The sequence below is a fragment of the Bombus affinis genome, unplaced genomic scaffold (assembly GCF_024516045.1).
Source record: "Bombus affinis isolate iyBomAffi1 unplaced genomic scaffold, iyBomAffi1.2 ctg00000504.1, whole genome shotgun sequence".
NCBI classification, from domain to species: Eukaryota; Metazoa; Arthropoda; class Insecta; order Hymenoptera; family Apidae; genus Bombus; species Bombus affinis.
The window spans coordinates 45,001-55,000 of record NW_026109148.1 but is presented as its reverse complement, the minus strand read 5'-3'; positions in this window follow the sequence as shown (position 1 = coordinate 55,000).

Genomic DNA, 10,000 nt, shown 5'->3' with positions numbered 1-10,000 from the left:
CTGCTCCATCCTTATATTCCTGCCGCTAATCTTAATAATCGGTGGCCTCTCCGCGTCCAGCTTACCTTTGACGAGCAGCATCTCCGTTTTCTGTGCCGATAACGTTAGCTTCTTCCTGGTGCACCAGGTAGAGACTCGGGTAACTACCTCCTGTCCCTTTTCCTGGAGCTCGTTCCTCGTGTTGCCGGCAATTAGAATCACGATGTCGTCCGCGTACGCGATGGGTTCGCACCCTGTCGCGTTTCCCGCTAGCTCAGCCAGCAGGTCATCAAATACGAGATTCCAGAAACTTGGTCCCAGTACCGATCCCTGCGGGCATCCTTTCGTGACGGGCTTGCTCACTGCTTCGTTTTTCCCAGCAATCTGTACGGTTCTTTCGGAGAAGTAGCTCCTTGTTAACCGGTACAGGTTGTCGGGGCATTCTCTTCTTTTGAGCTCGTGCAGCACGTTCGGCCACCAGACGTTGTCGAAGGCTCCTGATATATCGAGTGCTATTGCGAGGACGTACCTCTTCTCGCTCATTTGCTCGATTTTCTCGCGGAGCTTGATGATCGCGTCCACCGTCGATCTTCCGGGGCGAAAGCCATATTGTCTGTCGGAGGAGAGCGCGTGGTCGTGGAAGATAGGTGCCATCCTGGTGGCCATTAGCCTTTCTAGCAGCTTGCCTATCATGGAGAGCAGACAGATTGGCCTGTAGGATTTCGGATTGCTTCTGTCCCGATCCGGTCCCTTGGGGATGGTGATAACATTTGCGACCTTCCACCGTTTGGGGAATATTCCCCAGGCGAGGCAGCCGTTCATGAGCCTTAGGAGCTCCTGGTGTATTCTTCCCCAGGCCCGTTGGATTATTTCGACCTCAATCAGGTCGGGGCCTGGGCACTTCCCCTTCCTCAGCCGTTTCACGGCGTCACTGAGTTCCTCGAAGCTGAATTCAGGGGTGTCTTCTACGTTGGGGGGGTTTGTCGAGTTCCGCCTTATTTCCTTCTGCTCCTCCGTTTCGGTGTCTTCCTCGTCTTCGGGTAGAAGTGCGGACAACATCGCTGCCGCGGTCGTTCGCCAGTTGGAGGTATATCCGAGCGGCGTCTTCAGCGTCGATGTTGTTTCCTCTCCTCTGAGTTTCCTTGCGACTGTTTTGTAAGCGATGCCCCAAGGTTCCCTGTTACCCTCTTTGGTGACGAAGTCCTGCCAGCTCTGGATTTTTGCTCTTGCGAGCATCCTCTTATACTCCTTTCGTGTTGACCTGTACCGCAGCTTCTCCTGCTCCCTCGTAGCGGGGTCCCTGGCCCCCTGATACCTTCTTCTCGCCTGGTAGGTGTTTCTCTTTGCTCTGGTGAGTTCGGGCGTCCACCAGGGTACTGACCTGTAGTACCATTTCTTCTTTGGGATGGCGGTGTCGCAGGCACCTATCAGGGTTGCCTGGAGTTGCCCGGCCATTCTTTCGACGTCCTCTGCCTGCTGGAGGGTTGTTTCTTTGAGTGCCTCCATTTTCTCTGTGAGGGCACTCTGAAATACCTCCCAGTTGGCTTTTCGCGTGTTATAGCGTCTTTCCTGAAGCTGCGGTGTGGTGCTTCTCGTCCCGAAGTCGAGGAGCGTCTCCAGTATCCGGTGGTCACTGGAGGTACCATCTTCGCGTATCCTCCAGCCCTTTACAAGGAGTATTGCCTCTGGGCTCGCCATCGTCACGTCTATGTTTGATCGCCCTCGAGTTGTTTCAAACGTGTGGGGTTGTCCTGGTTGATTCAGGACATGGAGACCGTACTGCGCTATGACTGCCTCTAGGGCCTCGCCTCTGTCGTCGGTGCTCCTGCTGCACCACAGCGGTGATTTTGCGTTCGCATCCAGGCCGATGATGATCCTCTTGCCTCTGAGACACCGTAGTACCTTCTCCAACTGTTGCACGCCGACCTCGATGTTTCCTGTCGGCGGAAAGTACAGGCTTGCCGCGTACACCTCTGTTTCCCCGTCGCTTATCTGCACGCAGGAACAGTGTGTTGTGCAGAGTTCGGCGACCTCGAGGGGCGTTAGGGTCTCTGATTTTATCCCTACGGCCGCCATTGGCGGGTTGTGCTTCGACCCTCTGCAGGCGATCGCGACTCCTGTGCCGAATCCGGGTATTTTCCCATCGACGCTGTATGGTTCTTGCATTAATATTATGTCATCCCCATCGGCGTCCATTTGCGTCCGGATCTCATAAGGAGTTGTTTTGGATCGCTGCATGTTGTGCTGCAGGATCCTTATTTCCCTTTTCCTCCCAAGTCCTCTTCTGTCCCTGCGTTGCTCTTTATACATATTGCGTCCTTGCTATTATTGCTTCCAAGGCTTTCGTATACATTGGGCATTTCGCGTTGGAAGCTGCGTGGTCGCCCTTCCTCCCTGCTCTCTTGCAGTTTACGCAGGTGGCGTGCCCATCCTTATCTTTGCACTCTTTAGTGCTGTGCCCACTTTCTGCACAGTGCGCGCAGATTTCGTAGTTAACGCGGCAATATTTTGCCACGTGTCCGTATCCTTGACACTTGTAGCAGCGACTAATTGCTATGTAATCTTTAACTTTGCAGGCATTCCATGAGAGGAAGATCTTACCTTTCAATAGTTTCTCCCTTACCTGGGGGGGCACTTCGATGACCCAGTTCGTCTCCTCTTGATCCTTTCTGCCGGTCCTGAAGCAGAACTTGATGGCTGCAACGTCGTCCTCATTTAGTCTTTCTTGGTTCTGCTTCCTCATGCAGGCCAGGATCTCCTTCTCTGGAATGTCCCTCGGGACGTCGTAGATGATCATCCTGGGGGGTCTCCGCTGCGGCGTGCTAGCTTTTAGTCCAGCCTCCTTTAGTTTCGAGTTCTCGGTGAACTCTTTTAGGCTCTCCGGCTTCGTCGTCTCAACGGCTAGGCCGTTTCCCTTTATTTTCCGGACGGCCGTAACTTGGATTCCTCTCTTGCGGGGATTCACTAGGGTGAACACCGCGTCAAGTGCTTCTTCGCTCGTTTGAATCTCGCCACCTTCTCTTTCCGGTCGAATTATGACCACATTTTTGGGCGGCTTGACCGCCGTCTGCTCGACCTTGTTGCTCGTTATCTTTACTTTTTCGGCATATGTCGGCTCCCTCTGTTCCTGCTGCGTCGTTCTCAAGACGGCTGTTTCTAGCCGCCTGGTTGCTTTGTTGACGGCGTTCATTATCGCCGTTTCCTTATTCTTCTCATCTCCGGCACTCTGCTCTAGCCTGCCTGTCAGGTAGCTATTATGGAGCAGTAGCTCGTCTACAATGCCCCTCATTTCTTTGAAGTGCCGTAGGATTACTGCGGCGTGTTCCTTGTTTATTTTCCTGGCCGAGTCTAAGCAGAACGCCGTGACCTTCCTCTCTATGTCACTGGCCTGTGCCTTTATATCGGGCACTTGCCGCTTATCCTCCCCGGTCAATCTCTCCTCATCTCTGGGGGGGTTGTTTCTCCCCAGGCTTGCTCTCATCGTCTTCTCTGGTATCCTCGGGCTTGGAGTGGCCTCGTTCTTTTCCATCTGTTTCCTCAGGGGTTGGAGGACCACTCTGGCCTCTGCGCCTGGCGACGAGTGCCCTAGCGTCGGCATCACCGGCTCCTTGCCGCTTCTTGCGGCTGCCGCTGCGGCTGTTCGCTTCCCGGTGGCTATGTCCAGCGGCGTATTGAATCCCCCTCGCGGACTTTCAGTTGGCGCTTTGTTCCCGCGAGCACTCCCGCGCTGAGTCCGGCGGCGTGCTCTTCACAGTTCAAAACCCCTGGGTTTGAATTTGAATTTGAATTTGCCGCCTAGCAGCGTGCTCTTGGTTCCCAAGATGCCCGGGCGGCGGCGCTTCGGTCGCTCGACCCAAGATGGCTGCCGCGCGTCCGCTAACCTATCCTCCCGCACGTGGCACTTTGTTTTGCTTTTCTCGCGCTTATTGCGGCAATTTCCACTAAACTTTCGGTGTGCACTATGTTTTTAGCACTCGCACTATCTATTATTTTAGTTTTCGTGCCCGAGATCTTCGATTTTCGCGTTTTTGTCCGCCACGTGGCCTAACCTCACTTCGCGCACGCGGCACTTTCTTTGTTTTTCCGCGCTTATTGCGGCAATTTTCACTAAACTTTCGGTGTGCACTATGTTTTTTAGCGCTCGCACTACCTATTATTTTAGTTTCGTGCCCGAGATCTTCGATTAACGCGTTTTTGTCCGCCACGTGGCCTAACCTCGCTTCGCACACGCGGCACTTTCTTTGCTTTTTCCGCGCTTATTGCGGAAATCTCCACTAATATTTTTGCATGCACTTTATTTTAAGCACTAACTCTGCCTATTGAATTATTTTTCGCTCCCGAGATCTTTGATTTTTCGGTTTTTCCTATCCGTCGCGTCAGCTAACCTCACTTTTCGCACGTGGCGATTTACATTAGCTTTTTTCGCTCTGAATTCGGCGATCTCCACGATTCTTTTTAACTACACGTTTTCCTCGGCACTCCCACTTTGCTTTAAATTAATTTTTACGCCCGAACTTTTTAATTTGCCCGGTTTTTTCGTTTATAGACTGCGGAGCGACGTGCACGCGTCCGTCCCACTTGCCGCCATCTTGGAAACTAGTAGTAGATAGGGACAAGTAGTATTGAGCGATTAGGGGCTCGACCGTTGGGCCGGCCACGCCATTCCCGGAGTATAGCACTCATACTGGCTTCGCTAGATGTTATTTATATCCTACTTTCTGACGTCCAATGCCCGGGGAACGGCGCGCATAGGTGGTCGGCGCGCGACTTGGAAAAACCCTGCCCTCTCCTTTCGGGTCAGTGGGCAAGTTGAACCTACCCTTTCGGGCGGCAGCTCGCTTAGCCGGCGCCGCGCGATGCGCGCATCGCGCAGCACCGTTACCAGCGGGGGCCACGGGGAGGCGGAGCTGCCAGCATATAGCTCGGTCCCAGCAGGTTGGCTTTGCAGCCGATTGTCCCTGCACCGTCACGGCACTCATTTGCGTGAGCGTCGCCTGCACTGACGGTCGCAGGTCTTATCTCCGGCTCGTGTTGGTTTTCTTGTCCTCTTATCCTTAGTTCTCTTCCTGTTCCCAGTGTTTTGTGTATTGTCCTGTCATGGGTCCTGTGTTTTCGTGCGTGTATCCCTTCTTCGCTGTTTTATCTTCTTCTTCTTCGTCTCCTTCCTGCTCCTCTACTATTGGGTGTCGCCGTCTTCTTCTTCGGAGAGTCCCTCTTCGTTGGTTTCTTCCTCTTGTTCCCGTCGTTGTACGGGCACGCACTGGGCCAGTCTTGGACTATGCCTTAGAGGCCGGCCTGCCTGCCCCTCCAGTTGCGTCGATCCTCTTCCTGGCAGTCGCCCTGGCTGCGTTGCGCCTCCCATTTCTCGTAGGGCGTTCCTTCTCTTCTCCTCCTTCGCTTGGAGTACTTTCCTTGCAAACTGACAGAAGTGGGGGTATACGTCTTTTGTTACGTACTCCCGCTTTTCTTCCGGCCAGCGCAGATCGAGTTCTCCCAGTGCATTTCGGAATTCCTGCCTTTCTTCATCGAAGATTGGACAGTCTTCTAAGATGTGATGGGCGGTTTCTATTTCGCCGCATTCACATGTGTCCAATTCGCTGAGGTTGAATGACTTGAGCTTACCGTTGAAATCCCCGTGGCCGCTAATGAACTGTGTCGTGTAGTGGTCGGGTCTCACCCAGCGGTTCTCCAGTCTGTCCTTGATGCTAGCAAAGTAGTCGAAGGTCGTCCTGCCCTTTGGCGTTGTTTGCCAGCGCTCTTGCCACTTATCTAACGCCTCGCCGACAATGGATTTCTCGTCGGGCGCTTCGTCGCGCCTCCTCTTCTTATTGTGGAGTCTTGCCCTGATTTCGACTAGGAGGTCAATAGGAATGACTCCGGCGATAACCTGCAGTGCCTCGGTTGACGTGGTTCTATAGGCCTTGGTCACTCGGAGGAGTGCCATCCTCTGTGACCTTATCAGCTTGCTCCTCGCTTTCCCTTTCAGTAGGTCGCTCCAGCCGGCTGCGGCGTATGTGGTTATCGGCTCGTACAGCCCTCTGTACAGAGTACGCATGGCCGCGTGTCCGAGTCCCCATTTCGCCTTGGCCACCCTCGCGAGGCTGTTGAAGAGTTTTGACACTTACCTGTTATTGCCTCCACGTGCTTGTTGACTTTTAGCCCTCCTTCGAGGTGCACTCCGAGGTATTTGATTGCCTGCTCCATCCTTATATTCCTGCCGCTAATCTTAATAATCGGTGGCCTCTCCGCGTCCAGCTTACCTTTGACGAGCAGCATCTCCGTTTTCTGTGCCGATAACGTTAGCTTCTTCCTGGTGCACCAGGTAGAGACTCGGGTAACTACCTCCTGTCCCTTTTCCTGGAGCTCGTTCCTCGTGTTGCCGGCAATTAGAATCACGATGTCGTCCGCGTACGCGATGGGTTCGCACCCTGTCGCGTTTCCCGCTAGCTCAGCCAGCAGGTCATCAAATACGAGATTCCAGAAACTTGGTCCCAGTACCGATCCCTGCGGGCATCCTTTCGTGACGGGCTTGCTCACTGCTTCGTTTTTCCCAGCAATCTGTACGGTTCTTTCGGAGAAGTAGCTCCTTGTTAACCGGTACAGGTTGTCGGGGCATTCTCTTCTTTTGAGCTCGTGCAGCACGTTCGGCCACCAGACGTTGTCGAAGGCTCCTGATATATCGAGTGCTATTGCGAGGACGTACCTCTTCTCGCTCATTTGCTCGATTTTCTCGCGGAGCTTGATGATCGCGTCCACCGTCGATCTTCCGGGGCGAAAGCCATATTGTCTGTCGGAGGAGAGCGCGTGGTCGTGGAAGATAGGTGCCATCCTGGTGGCCATTAGCCTTTCTAGCAGCTTGCCTATCATGGAGAGCAGACAGATTGGCCTGTAGGATTTCGGATTGCTTCTGTCCCGATCCGGTCCCTTGGGGATGGTGATAACATTTGCGACCTTCCACCGTTTGGGGAATATTCCCCAGGCGAGGCAGCCGTTCATGAGCCTTAGGAGCTCCTGGTGTATTCTTCCCCAGGCCCGTTGGATTATTTCGACCTCAATCAGGTCGGGGCCTGGGCACTTCCCCTTCCTCAGCCGTTTCACGGCGTCACTGAGTTCCTCGAAGCTGAATTCAGGGGTGTCTTCTACGTTGGGGGGGTTTGTCGAGTTCCGCCTTATTTCCTTCTGCTCCTCCGTTTCGGTGTCTTCCTCGTCGTCGGGTAGAAGTGCGGACAACATCGCTGCCGCGGTCGTTCGCCAGTTGGAGGTATATCCGAGCGGCGTCTTCAGCGTCGATGTTGTTTCCTCTCCTCTGAGTTTCCTTGCGACTGTTTTGTAAGCGATGCCCCAAGGTTCCCTGTTACCCTCTTTGGTGACGAAGTCCTGCCAGCTCTGGATTTTTGCTCTTGCCAGCATCCTCTTATACTCCTTTCGTGTTGACCTGTACCGCAGCTTCTCCTGCTCCCTCGTAGCGGGGTCCCTGGCCCCCTGATACCTTCTTCTCGCCTGGTAGGTGTTTCTCTTTGCTCTGGTGAGTTCGGGCGTCCACCAGGGTACTGACCTGTAGTACCATTTCTTCTTTGGGATGGCGGTGTCGCAGGCACCTATCAGGGTTGCCTGGAGTTGCCCGGCCATTCTTTCGACGTCCTCTGCCTGCTGGAGGGTTGTTTCTTTGAGTGCCTCCATTTTCTCTGTGAGGGCACTCTGAAATACCTCCCAGTTGGCTTTTCGCGTGTTATAGCGTCTTTCCTGAAGCTGCGGTGTGGTGCTTCTCGCCCCGAAGTCGAGGAGCGTCTCCAGTATCCGGTGGTCACTGGAGGTACCATCTTCGCGTATCCTCCAGCCCTTTACAAGGAGTATTGCCTCTGGGCTCGCCATCGTCACGTCTATGTTTGATCGCCCTCGAGTTGTTTCAAACGTGTGGGGTTGTCCTGGTTGATTCAGGACATGGAGACCGTACTGCGCTATGACTGCCTCTAGGGCCTCGCCTCTGTCGTCGGTGCTCCTGCTGCACCACAGCGGTGATTTTGCGTTCGCATCCAGGCCGATGATGATCCTCTTGCCTCTGAGACACCGTAGTACCTTCTCCAACTGTTGCACGCCGACCTCGATGTTTCCTGTCGGCGGAAAGTACAGGCTTGCCGCGTACACCTCTGTTTCCCCGTCGCTTATCTGCACGCAGGAACAGTGTGTTGTGCAGAGTTCGGCGACCTCGAGGGGCGTTAGGGTCTCTGATTTTATCCCTACGGCCGCCATTGGCGGGTTGTGCTTCGACCCTCTGCAGGCGATCGCGACTCCTGTGCCGAATCCGGGTATTTTCCCATCGACGCTGTATGGTTCTTGCATTAATATTATGTCATCCCCATCGGCGTCCATTTGCGTCCGGATCTCATAAGGAGTTGTTTTGGATCGCTGCATGTTGTGCTGCAGGATCCTTATTTCCCTTTTCCTCCCAAGTCCTCTTCTGTCCCTGCGTTGCTCTTTATACATATTGCGTCCTTGCTATTATTGCTTCCAAGGCTTTCGTATACATTGGGCATTTCGCGTTGGAAGCTGCGTGGTCGCCCTTCCTCCCTGCTCTCTTGCAGTTTACGCAGGTGGCGTGCCCATCCTTATCTTTGCACTCTTTAGTGCTGTGCCCACTTTCTGCACAGTGCGCGCAGATTTCGTAGTTAACGCGGCAATATTTTGCCACGTGTCCGTATCCTTGACACTTGTAGCAGCGACTAATTGCTATGTAATCTTTAACTTTGCAGGCATTCCATGAGAGGAAGATCTTACCTTTCAATAGTTTCTCCCTTACCTGGGGGGGCACTTCGATGACCCAGTTCGTCTCCTCTTGATCCTTTCTGCCGGTCCTGAAGCAGAACTTGATGGCTGCAACGTCGTCCTCATTTAGTCTTTCTTGGTTCTGCTTCCTCATGCAGGCCAGGATCTCCTTCTCTGGAATGTCCCTCGGGACGTCGTAGATGATCATCCTGGGGGGTCTCCGCTGCGGCGTGCTAGCTTTTAGTCCAGCCTCCTTTAGTTTCGAGTTCTCGGTGAACTCTTTTAGGCTCTCCGGCTTCGTCGTCTCAACGGCTAGGCCGTTTCCCTTTATTTTCCGGACGGCCGTAACTTGGATTCCTCTCTTGCGGGGATTCACTAGGGTGAACACCGCGTCAAGTGCTTCTTCGCTCGTTTGAATCTCGCCACCTTCTCTTTCCGGTCGAATTATGACCACATTTTTGGGCGGCTTGACCGCCGTCTGCTCGACCTTGTTGCTCGTTATCTTTACTTTTTCGGCATATGTCGGCTCCCTCTGTTCCTGCTGCGTCGTTCTCAAGACGGCTGTTTCTAGCCGCCTGGTTGCTTTGTTGACGGCGTTCATTATCGCCGTTTCCTTATTCTTCTCATCTCCGGCACTCTGCTCTAGCCTGCCTGTCAGGTAGCTATTATGGAGCAGTAGCTCGTCAACAATGCCCCTCATTTCTTTGAAGTGCCGTAGGATTACTGCGGCGTGTTCCTTGTTTATTTTCCTGGCCGAGTCTAAGCAGAACGCCGTGACCTTCCTCTCTATGTCACTGGCCTGTGCCTTTATATCGGGCACTTGCCGCTTATCCTCCCCGGCCAATCTCTCCTCATCTCTGGGGGGGTTGTTTCTCCCCAGGCTTGCTCTCATCGTCTTCTCTGGTATCCTCGGGCTTGGAGTGGCCTCGTTCTTTTCCATCTGTTTCCTCAGGGGTTGGAGGACCACTCTGGCCTCTGCGCCTGGCGACGAGTGCCCTAGCGTCGGCATCACCGGCTCCTTGCCGCTTCTTGCGGCTGCCGCTGCGGCTGTTCGCTTCCCGGTGGCTATGTCCAGCGGCGTATTGAATCCCCCTCGCGGACTTTCAGTTGGCGCTTTGTTCCCGCGAGCACTCCCGCGCTGAGTCCGGCGGCGTGCTCTTCACAGTTCAAAACCCCTGGGTTTGAATTTGAATTTGAATTTGCCGCCTAGCAGCGTGCTCTTGGTTCCCAAGATGCCCGGGCGGCGGCGCTTCGGTCG